The 12,807-nt window shown below is 36.4% G+C and overlaps 1 protein-coding gene across 4 annotated transcripts in view; it reads right to left on the bottom strand.

Moving 5' to 3' along the window:
* Positions 1-12,807, bottom strand: part of DMD (dystrophin) — a 1,006,632-nt gene that overhangs the window by 289,899 nt on the left and 703,926 nt on the right. The gene's annotated exons all lie outside the window — the stretch shown is intronic.

A 12,807-nucleotide genomic window follows, 5' to 3' on the forward strand; every position in this document is an offset into this window, starting at 1 on the left:
AAAGAGATGTGATTTATGGGAACTTAATAATCACTAAAATCACTGATAAGCATTGGCTAGAATCCAGCATCAGACTTGCCCATAGTAGCACAAAAACATCAGAAGACCTAGTTGTCTAAGCAGTTGAAGTTTAACAAAAAAAACCCCAGACAAACCAAAAAAACAGAACTCCACAAACAATAAAATCTGTGCACTGCATGAAGAAATAGGCATTTTAAATTTATTTTTTTTTAATTCCCTGAGGTTAGTCAGCACAAACTACGTTCTCAATATCTTCTTGAAGACTGCTTTACTACATTGAGGCCTTCTAGGGAGGGGAACAGAGATTCCTAGAGTACTCAGAAAGCAACTGAAATTATCATCGAACGGTAGTTCCAACATTGCATCTCTCACTGCAAGGGTGATTCCAGAATGGTGCAGGCTAAAGATTAAAGGGACAAGAAATGCTTCAGCATGGAAAGGAGACTTCTACCTATCAGTGCTCTTCCTTCTTCCAGAAGAAGGGATAAAGACCTTTCCACGGACTCAGCTGTGGTTTAGAGAAAGAGAAGAAAACCTTTCGGCATCCCCTGATCAAGCCTAGGGAGAAAAACTGTGAGTGAGCACACATAGCAGCATGTTCGAGTCAAAGGAAATGGAAAAGGAACTAAAGAAACAGAACTGGAAAACACAAAGCACAAGCAGAGCAAAGCGAGGATCGCCTAAGGTCCAAATACTTCAATTTAATCTGAAGCAAATCTAACCTCTCATTTTAGAAAGCTGTATATGAAGGTCACAAAACAGCAACTTATTTCTGTGCCCTATCTGGATGAGGATTTCTGATGTAAGCTTTAGGGTATACTTGAAACAACAAAGAGATTGTGGTCTACAGGAAGGGTGAATAACAGAAGTGTTGTTGAACTGCTCAATTAAAACCTCTGTGCTATGGCTACAACATGTGGCTCAAGGGTTGTGCTGGAGGTCTAGGGGGACAAAGACTGGCCAAACACTTTCCACAGTGTTATCTTTCGATTCCTGGCAACCAGATTTTGGTACATAGCTGACAAAAAGTATAATAGCGTGTGTGTGCGTGTGTGTGTGTGTGTGATTTAAAACTAGGTCTACAACTATATTAATTCCTCATAATTGCTGCTTTTAATAAGAAATGCTGTTATTCCTTATAAACAAAAATAAAAATATTTATCAACAGATCTGTTCCATAATGTCTCATGAGGTTTGTATCTAAGTAAGACATATTAGCAGTCCTTCTCTAGGGACTGTGCTTTTCTCAGCAAGACTGAGTTTTTCATCACATACCACAGTCCTGGGATTCTGTGATGACCAATTCTCCCACCCAAGAGGGGAATGAGACTGCATAATTAAAGCGGTATTCAGGACATCTCAGGAGCCCACTTACACAAGTGACTATGAATAGAATACACAAGTTCCAAAGCTATGAAACACCTTTCCTTGTGAAAATACTTGGTTTATCTCCCTCAAAAAGGGAAAAGAAAAGCTCCTGATAGGGACACTTAAAAACCCCCATGCATAATAGTTTTGCTTTATTACAGATTGGAATTGGAGAGTTCAGGAAGTTACTAGGTAACCTAAACCAGAAAAACCTAAAATGTTGTTTTCTTGAACCAGTGAGAAAACCCACTTTAAAAAGTTCTTCAGTCGGGGATAAACACACCATGACATCTACATAATTAATCTGGCCTTTCTGAGCTAGAATATACGAAACAGTGTAGTACTATATAAGCCAAAATATGTAGAGATAATTTATTAGAGAGGCCTTTATATTTATGACATTATTTAGTTTAAGGTAACATAAAAATCCCTTCATTACTGTAAATTTACATCTTCAAAATGATGCTGCATTTTGAATGCAGACTATTGATTGGGTTTTGAATAATGAAAACCCCCATGCTTCTAAAGCTTAAAATAGGAGAATTCACTTCCAAAATGTACTGAAAACCACAGTGTAAATCAATGTCTCTTAAGGATGTATTTTGTTCCTGTGGATACTCTAGTGGGATGTTTCCCACAGAAGGAAAGGTGAACACCACTTATAGATTTATGCCAAACAAAAAAGTTCAGAAAATCCAATTTGAGTGGATATTGTGTTAGAACTGATCCCAGCAACCCACGAACCCCTCACCTGCTGCTAATGAGTTACTGACTGCAGATGAGAAGTGTCAGAGAATTGCTATTAAATAATGTTTTTGGACAGTAGAAGACAATTTTTCAAGTATTCTGAACATCATGGGGGTTTTGTGCAAGGGCACTGGAACATATAAAAGGTCTTCTCTGACTGGATACTAACAGGAATAGGTTTATGAAAATATTTAAGAGTGTTTTATAAGACAGCAATAAGGAATCTCAGTATGAAGTTCCTTCTGGCTAACACTCTGCCTATAGCCTTGGAAGGGTTCTTTCTGCAGTCAGGATTTTATAAAAATCCTTCATGTTACACTGAACATACGGGATTCAGCATAGGGAAAATAAATTTCTTCCAAAGTCCAATCACCTTTACCTGGAACCAGGAAGACAACCCTAGAAATAAGAAACAGAGTTCCAAACCAGAAAAACAGAAGAATCAATGGCATGTGAAGCAACTGTTCCAGAAAAGGATTTGCCCAAGTTTTGGAGAACAAAAGAAAAAAATGGATCACTACTTCCTACCTTGAATTTAAGGCCTTCAATAAGTAATATTCAATAAATTAAAAAAAATATATATAAAACAAAACTAAACAAAAAGCTATTGCAAGGATTACAAAATATCCTGAAACTTAAGTAAGAACATTTAATATGGCTAAAAAAACTAAGCTTTGGCAGGAAAAAGTAATGTAATTGTCCTTACTGCACTCTGGATCATAATAGCATATTACTGAGATCAGACTCTGATCTTTATCTTTTATCTATCATTGCACCTACACACTGTGATGACTATACATTGAAAACGCCTAGATAGACAGAACAAATGTGGCTCCATGTGCACTATTAATATCACTGAAGCACAAGAATTTTAAATAATTAGTAACAAAGACAAAAGCATTTTTCCCCCTATAGTTAAGTAGTTTCTGAAGCACCTCAGTTTACATTGCTCATTACAGCTAAGTCCTGTGCCTTCTCCATTTCAAAGCCTAATCTCTTTTTTAGTGTGGCACTCCCCCTTTATATCCCATTTTTTTCCTTCCCCACCCCTCCAAATTTGGCAACAGCACAACATCTTTATTGTATTAATCAGTATTTGAAATTATCTCAGAAGGATTCTTAATTATTCAGTATAGAATTTCTTTATCAGCCAATCTGCAAAGGGGCAATCTGGAAGAAAAAGGACAACATTTTTTTTATAGACTTAAGGAAAAGAAATAATTTAAAATCATTTTGTCAATCCATGTGGCCATTAACTAGATTTATTTGAATATAAAAGCACAAAAATATTTGACAATTAACAAATCTAAACTGTGTATCAGAAAGACAAAATATATACAACGGGTTATTTCCTGAAGTGAAACCCAAACCCCATCCATTTCCTAATCACGGTGCTCCAGGCAGAAGTTCTCATTGTACTTCACTTACACAAGTTTTGCGCTTGCTTACTGGAAAGTATCCCAGCACGGCTCCAACTGCTCCCAGTTCAACACTGAACTCTCTCAGATGAATGATTTAGGGGCATGGTGAGATTCTACCAGTATGTAATTTCAAGGTTGCTATTCAATTTCTTTTTTTCATCACTACTATTCACCAGTTGTTCAATAGTCATTATATCACTCAGATGGACAAAGGAAATTCTGCTGAACTGACCACAGATTTAGTAAGTTATTAGGAGCAATAACAAAGCAGAAAACTGCATTTAAAGCAATCAAACACAAGATAACTATTTTTCAATCTGGTTATCATTGATTTAGTACATTGAGGAAAGAATAATCTCAGTGAAGGAGATTGCTGGCTTAAGGTTCAGTTCTGTTTATTAACAAAAATTTTTAAACTGTTATTTTCATACTCTAGTTATAATAGAGAAACAACAAACAAAAACAAATCTTTTTTTCTCTATTAAGAGTTCCTATCATTGATAAGACAAATATAACTCTCTTCACTGAAAGAGTTTACTCTCTGCTGTTTATAATATAACAGCAGTGGAAACAACAGAAAAGGAATCTGAGAAGAAGCTGTCAGTCACAGGAGAAATAATGTTCATGTTACTATAAGTTACATTTAGCCTATGCAAAGATGAAAAAAGCAATTATTCCATGCCAGTTTGACAAGTGCATTGAATCCAGTACACACTCCAAAAAAAGTGAACAAGTAAATGAACAGCAACAGAATTTGTGAGGTAAAAAACCTCCACTTTCCTTGTCCAACAAATTACCTAAACTGCACCCATTTTGCCCTGTAGGAGTGTGCTTTTCAAAAGCATTATTGTCAAGATATTGACATTTTCCTATAAAAGTAATTTTTTTCACTGTAGGTTCATAGATTTGAAGACTAGAGGGACTAATGCAATCTGACCTGCTGCAGAATATAACCAGAGAACAGTGGAATTATGGACAGTTATAATTCGTGTTACCAAAATAAGCTGCTGATGTTCCTTAGCTGAAAAATGAAAATTGTTTTATATGCGTCTTTGAGTGTTTCAATTTACTTATACCTTGCAACAATGATCATGATGAAAAGACACACTGAGCTTGAAATCTAGCCAATTCTGAAAAAAGTCTTATGAATAGTTTCAGATTTTTGTCGTAATCTCTTGAATCTTAAGGGTCGTTCCCCCCCCCCCGCCTTGTAGCAATATGAAACACCCAATGCATTGAAAGAAAAAAGAGTAACCAAGATCTCCATTCTTAGGGTACTGAGTAGCTTTTAAACACTATGGCTGTACAGAATGGCTGTTACTGGTAAACAGAATGAAAGCGTGAAGAAGAAAACATTTTACATTCTCTGCCAATTGTAACAACTTCAGTTGTCAATGGTATATAACAGGCTAAGAAATTGGTGGGTGAGGTCATTGCACTGCAGTCACAAAATCTTGCTACAGAACTGGATGCAGCCCTGGGCTGAATGTGTCTTGCACATCCATACGACCGCAAGCACACCACTTCATACCACAGTGCATGTACCAGCCACCACCACAAGTAGAAGACAGCAAGACATGGTCATACGCAGAGCTAAACTGAGTACCTAGAGATTGTAGTATTAGAAAATGCTGAAAACATAAAAACTGTAGGTTTTGGGGAGGAAGAGGTTAAAAATAGCCCAAGCACAACATTGTCATTGGTTGCCCTGGAAGCATATTACCTCAGCTTCAAAGTTGTCAATACAAGATTTTTTTCAATCCTATGCTATCCTGAAAATTACTCCTACATCTGCCTGGCATTTAAGTCCTTTACAATGTTGTGTTCAAAGATAAGTACACATTTGAAGATTCATCTTTGAAGAGTCCATCAGGTTGGATTCATTTCTGTTGGAGTTGCAGCCCCATGATACACTTTTCTTTGAAAGTCCTGAATAGCTAATCGTTATGTATTTCATCTTACTTCATATGCTTTTAACTAATCTATACATTTATCCATATAAAACTTAGCTTAATTAAACTTTTGTGGCTCTATAGAACACTAGTTTGTCTAATCCTAAAAATTCTAAGTGTATCTTACTAAACAGTGAGCAGGTTTTCTGAGAGGCATGATGGAGAAACTAGAAAATATGGATTTAAACAGAAACATACTAGGTTACTGCACTTTTTTTACACTTTTCCCTTTCTTTCACTAAACAGTATAATCTCCCACATAACAGGGTTAAATAAATTATGAGGAAAAAGAGATGTTTTTCACAGGGCTACAAGACCATTCTGAAGGCACAACAACCACACACTACATGCAAAGCTTTCTGATGCTTTCCAATTTTGGCTCAGTTTTCTGTAAACCACATGAGTGGAATCACAGTTAAAACATCACTTAAGCTTTGTGTTATCTTGTGGTTACCTTGCTTTTCATTATTGTATTGTTCTAAGCAAATAAATGTAAACTAACATTTTTTTTTTCCCTAGGAAAAGGATTCAGTTAAAGTTCTCCATTTGTGAATTTTTTCTTGCTGAAAGTACTCTACCTTCTCTTCTGCTGCCTTACTGAACAGGAGGTGTCTGACCTGAGTCTTATTCTTCAAGGAGGAATCACTTTAATAAAGTCTATCTTACAACATCCCTTGACAAAAGGATGCCGGCTCTGTTCTTAGGAACAATCGTGAATCTGCAAGAGATCAGTCTAGGGAGAACATTTGGGTAGTAGATGCAGAGTCAAATGAGGATAAGTTTAAAACATTTCTTTTTTAAATGCTGAAGTACTTAAGGAGTTACAGGAACAGTTATAACATCTACTAAGTTGCTGCCTGTAGGCTATCATTATGGAGTGGAGCTGGATAGGACAGAGTACACAGTAGAGAACAGTTGGAGCCAGCCTACTCAGTAATTTATGCTTCATCTGTCCTTCTTTATCTTTTCTTGTAAAGCAGTATTTCTCTCAACCTTTTTCAGAGGCTTATAAAAGTCGCACTTCTTAAACAATGACCTTAGAAAGTTATGGCAACACTTTAACTAAATATGGAAAAACACTAATAATGTGTCATCTAAGACATTTTATGCATCCCTTAGACGGTCATTAATGCGATGAGAGGATTTAGCCAATAAACCCCAAATTAATGGTGGAGTGGCAACTTAGGATATCTAGCTTAATGTGAAGTCTGTCATTTATGCCAGTAAGATGTCAGATATGGCTTTTATGCACCGTTAATCTATTAAGGTATTTATAGAAAGATTATTCCTTATCATATATGTATCATAATGTGTAACGACAGATTTTTAGAAAAGCTTATGGCTTACAAAAAAGTTAGGCAAAACAGAAAGTATGTACACAAATTAAGCTGCATATAAACAAGTGAATGAATGATACCCAGGAAGAAGGAAGGAACTGTAATCCTTTATACTATTATGCGATATTCTAGTTTCTAATAACAGATAGAAGGTATTACAAGGGAAAGCAGGAAGAGGTAGCGCTCAGAGCCTTCAGTTGTCTTTCTGGGGTGATGAAGAGCAATGAAAATGTACCTGAAAAACCTGTCAAGGCATGAAAGCCCTGGGAGGAAGAATGCTACCTTCCTTGGCTTCCCAGAGGCTAAGATAGGCAATAAGAGAGATTTCAACAGATTTAAATGTGGTTTTGTGGTTTTTTTTAAACATGCACACTCATAATCTCATTTTGTAGTTTGATACTTTTGGGGGGTAATTATTTCCAACTATTGCAACTCTATGATTTGATTTTGTTTTGTTTCACTAGGGTAAGCCTATTTTTCTTTTATCTAGAAATCACTTCCATATGATCAAACTAATGAAGGTCACTCTGTTCCTTTGGAAGTGTCAGATCAAACAGCATGAACTGAAAACTGTCAAGTGGTTTCCGCTAAGCGCCGAGTGAATAATTCTTCAGCACTGTGAAGCATGATTTACGCCTTGCTATACGGAGTGGGAGTTAGAGACCAGACTAAGCTGGTAGCACATCTAAAGAAATCAGTTTCTTATAACAAGCAAAAAGCAACTTCCATGACTGAGCACTGAGAAGGGCATGCGAGAGCTTATTATTTGGAAAACAGGTCCCTCGGAAAGCATTCACTAGTTTGTCAAGTTTTATAAAAGTATTTATGTATATAACATTTATCACCTCTCAAATGAAGTTTTCAAGATCATCTTTTCACTAAATGAAAAAGGGAGCAGATCATGGTATGCATGATGTGCAAGAGCATTTGCCTTGCATTTTAAAATGTTACACAACCTGTAAAATTTTGATGTGAGAAATAAACACTTACTCTAAAGAGAAGTAAGATTCTTCAGGATTTAGCATGAAATAGGTAACAAACCTAAGTGTAGTTTTGCTAGAAACCTACAGAAACAAATAAAAATATCTATATGCATATACACACAAGTATTGACTAGGGAGATGGATAGACAGATTAGGGAATGAACTTCTGATACCTCTCTATTGCCATCAGAGCCTTAAAGAAGTAGAGCAGGACGTTTACAGAGAAATGGACCGTCACCATCAGTCCCACTGCTCAGGCAGGATGCAGAGTCAGTAGTGATTCTTCCCTGACCCCAGGAGCAGGACGCATACGGACAAGCCACCAGAAGTTAACTAAATTATCTTCTTCTGCAGAGACACCCATATTTGGATGATATCAAAAAATAACTTTTTAGTAACATTGTACTAACTGAAAAACCAGAAGGGTCCCTTGCTGGAACGATTTAATCATCTTTCAAAATGTTTTATTCAATTTCCTTTGTTGTATGTAGACAAATAGCTACCGCATTATTGAATTTAGCTACTTTCTTAAATATTCGTCACATAATTATGAAGACTTACATTAGATTTAGAAATGATATTTAGACTGATGGAAGGTACCCAAACTGAAGCCAGAGGATTATGACTAATATGATTAACTAGATGAGTGAATATACAAGTAATCCAATCATTTCAGTTGTAAATTTATAGAAAAGTTTTTGAAGAACTTAATAGGAAAATGTCATTAATTTCTGTCTTTTCTTAGGGATGTAATTTTTAATTAGAAGTGACATGGCAGTTTACTATTTATCTTTGCCCAAATGTCCATTAATATTTTTTCTAGGATTTTGGTTACTTAAGCTATTAGAGGGAAAATAATTTATAATTATGAATCTAATTTCTGTTCATGGGTGACAGCATTTGTAATAATCAACCTACCTACAAAATACTTAAGAAAACCTTTTTGCAGAAGAAATACGACTTGTCTGTGCCTGTATTTAAAAATGCGACATTAAATTAGTGAAATGATATTCTACTTTCTCTGAATATAAACAAGAATGCTATTAGCATTATTAAAGTACATCAGCTTTCATATAACAACGCTTTCATAGACTTCCATACTTACTGATGCAAAACCATAACGGTAGGTCTGGCAGTTTAAGTCCTGAAATGTATGAAATTCATTACCTACCTAATGAAGCATACAGGCAATGAATTTCAGAATTCTTAGTACCACATAACTTTTTGTTGCCATCATACATTCATATTTACATCGTATATTTTTAATGTTTTCAGCCTCCTAACTCCTACTGAGTTTAGGCTGAGACTTGGTTTTCAAATATATCTGCATTTGTTAATCTGAACACTGATTTGTTTTGGTTTTGATTTAATAGATCCAGCTCTAACTGTACGGGCAAGACTGTGGGAAACCTTAGACTACCAAAATACCTAGAAAATTAAAATGGACTTAGGAATTCTGCAAATGTGTGAATATCAGCCTCCAAGTTACGGAAGCAAAGTTTTGCATATTGTTTATATTTCTATTTTCTTCTTCAAGAAGCAAAGTAATTTCCTCAGGAGAACCTCCACTCCCCACAAAAGCCATAAATCCAAAATTCAAAATTCAAAGACTGCAGCTGGCTTTGATTCATTTTAAAATGGATGAAAAGCAAATCTCTTCCTTCTGTTATTTGACATTAAATGTTATATGAGCTGTCAGAATAACATCATCTGAGCTTTTGTTTTCTATAACTCTCAAAGTCCAAATCCTTACCACTGTAATACTTACTGATTAAGCCATATCAGCAAGGGTAAACTGGCACACTTTGTGCAATGGTCAGTAAGCAACACAGCGGCTCCTATTTGTTGGTCTTAACTCTGAGACCGCCTGCTGGGTTACAGCTCTTCTCTACAGTATTCCATGACTGGGAATTACGAGCACAGACTACCATGAATCTTTTGCTGTGCTGCTTCTGACAAAGCCAAACCCGCACACTGATTCGACTGCTGTACCTCCACGGCACGTGCCTCTCACCGGAGGTCAGCTGGGAGACGGCTCTAGAGCTCCATTCACTCACCTACGCAACAGTCACGGAAAGTGGGGTGCTGGCAACAATACTGAGCTTAGTTCTGTGGATGAACCAAAAAGAGCCATGCACACATCAGAAAAAAACAGTGGGCCAAATCACAATATCATAGCTTTGACTTTTATTTTTGCCTTTGAAAGCAAAGAAAACTTCCAAATGAGCAAGAATTGATTTCAAAGCAAAGAAGTAAAAGTGTTTCTTTTTCAAATATTTCTATATTCAACTTCAAGCATAAATGTTGGGCATTTTGTATCTGAAGTGAGTTAACTTAATGAATTTGTTATTTCACAACAGAAATAGAAGACTGTATAAATTTGTTTTATTTACAAGTTACCAATTTCATAATCACAGAATCATAGAATGACTTGGGTTGGAAGGGACCTTTAAAGATCACCTAGTCCAACCCCTCCTGCCATGTGCAGAGACACCTTCCACTAGATCAGGTTCCTCAGAGCCCCATCCCACCTGGCCTTGAACACTTCCGATGATGAGGTATCCACAACTTCTCTGGGCAACCTGTTCCAGTGTCTTTCCACCCTCATTGTGAAGAGTTTCTTCTTTATACCTAATCTAAATCTACCGTCTTGCAGTTCAAAACCGTTGCCCCTTGTCCTGTCACTACAAGCCTTGGTAAAGTCTCTCTCCATCTTTCTTATAAACCCCCTTTAAGTACTGGAAGGCTGCAATAAAGTCTCCCCGGAGCCTTCTCTTCTCCAGGCTGAACAACCCCAACTCACTCAGCCTGTCTTCATGGGAGAGGTGTTCCAGCCCCCATGGCCCTCCTCTGGACCTGCTTTAACAGGTCCATCTCTTTCTTGTACTGGGGACCCCAGAGCTGGACGTAGTACTCAATAAATAATGCAGTGAAATACCAGATATACAGCTGCCTCCATGATATTTTTTCAGGGAGAGCTGACTAGAAATTCCAGCACAGACAGAAGCTTATAGAGTCAAAAGAAAGTAACATTTACACAACAGATTATGTATTGTACTGGTGATTTGGGTAAAATAATTACTTCTCTTACAATAATCTTCCTGAAAGGAGAAAAGCATCAGATATCACAAGACTGTAAATTAAAGACTGTATTTCTGGCCAAGACAAAAACAACCTTTTTCTTTTAGATTTACAATTACAGTCTTTTAGAAAAATTACATTAATATTGAACTAAGTATTTCCAAAGGTAAGTTAATTCCTCAGGGCTCTTGCTTTTACTTCAGACTGACATTTCCACACATCTTACACCCTATTCTGTCTTCCCTCTCACATTTGCACCTATTTTCTACATACTCCAGAAGATGCTATCAGTCTGATATTGGTTAATCCATTTTTTTTTAATGCAGAGAAAGACAATCTTAGCTTCCCAACACTTGAAACTCGTAATGGCCTGAAATGCAATACTTAAAAATAGGCTGAAAAATGACCCAGAGATTCTTCTGTGAACAGGTTGTTACAAATTTTTTTTTCTTCTTCTTTTAATGAATACTCTCCGCTTATTTGGCCAAGTAGTATTATTGGGACTTTGTTGAAATAAAAAGCAAAGAAATAGTTAAATTTCACACTTAAAATGACTTTATACACTTCAAAGTAAATATTCAACAGAGTCAACTAAGGAAGTAACATACATTGCAGAAAAAATGTTTCTTCTGAAATTTCCAAAACGTTCCCAAACGTTTCAGCATTCCCTGTGTAGCTATACTGCTCGCTCTCTGTTTGTTTTTTTTTTTAAACTAAGCACTGATTAGAAAATGAAAGGCCTATCATAAAAATGCTGGTACTTGAACTATTAAAGGAGCACAGCTCTACAAGCATAGGGGCATGTAAGAAAAAAAAAAAAAGTAACCTTTTTTTCACCTCTTTTTAATTTACAGAACTAGTTCTCAAGGTCACTTGAACTGGGCCCTTAGCTATGGAGCCTGGCATGACATACACATGTATTTGTTTCTTAATAACCAAATAGATAAATAAATTTTAAAAACCCCTCAACATGCCATATCTGTCATCTTAGTCCAATATTTTAGCTGACTAATAAAAGAAAAAAAATGTATAATGTGCCAGTTACACCAATCTTGAGAAAAGGACAGACACAGTAACTTGTCATTTACTGCGGATTTGGTTTGAGAAGGGGTTTAGTTTGTTTTGGGGTGTTTTGTTTTATTTTAATCAGACATCTGTCCTTCTTTGTTCATGTTCTCTTTGGTACTCCAACACAGATCATAACATTCATGAGACACTAAATGGACTAAAGTTAATCAACTTTAGACAAAACAACACATCTCGTAGTCACTATTCTGATATGGCTGAAACTCAGCAAATTTTGAACCGAACACACTACATGGGTTTAGACTGGACATTAGGAAGCATTTCCTTACCCAGAGGGTGGTCAAACACTGCAACAGGGTTCCTAGAGAGGTGATCGATGCCCCAAGCCTGTCAATGTTCAAGAGGCATTTGGACAATGCCTTTAATAACATGCTTTAATTTCTGGTCAGCCCTGAACTGGTCAGGCAGTTGGACTAGATGATCCTTGTAGGTCCCTTCCAACTGAAATAGTCTATTCTATTCTATTCTATTCTAATTTTCCTACAGAGCTCAACATCCTGCTTGCAGGAAAACACATAAAATGGAGCAAAGAAAAGGTATCCAACGAACAGATTAAACCATTACTGTTGCCATCCTAATATAATGCTGCAGTGAAGAAAGCCAAGTGTCAAAAGCATAAAAATTCAAAGAGAATAATAATACTGGAAATGTAATGAATATTCTGCAAAATTATTACATCTCTTCATCTGGAAAACTGCACTCATTTCTACACTTAAGAAGATAAAGCAGACATAAACACAGTCTGACACTTCCCAGAAAAACTTCCATGGCACAGGCGTTTCCTCTACTGTATGCAGGTTCCCATCCAATT

This window comes from Haliaeetus leucocephalus, unplaced genomic scaffold, assembly GCF_000737465.1.
Source record: "Haliaeetus leucocephalus isolate CR32 unplaced genomic scaffold, Haliaeetus_leucocephalus-4.0 Scaffold317, whole genome shotgun sequence".
Taxonomy (NCBI): domain Eukaryota; kingdom Metazoa; phylum Chordata; class Aves; order Accipitriformes; family Accipitridae; genus Haliaeetus; species Haliaeetus leucocephalus.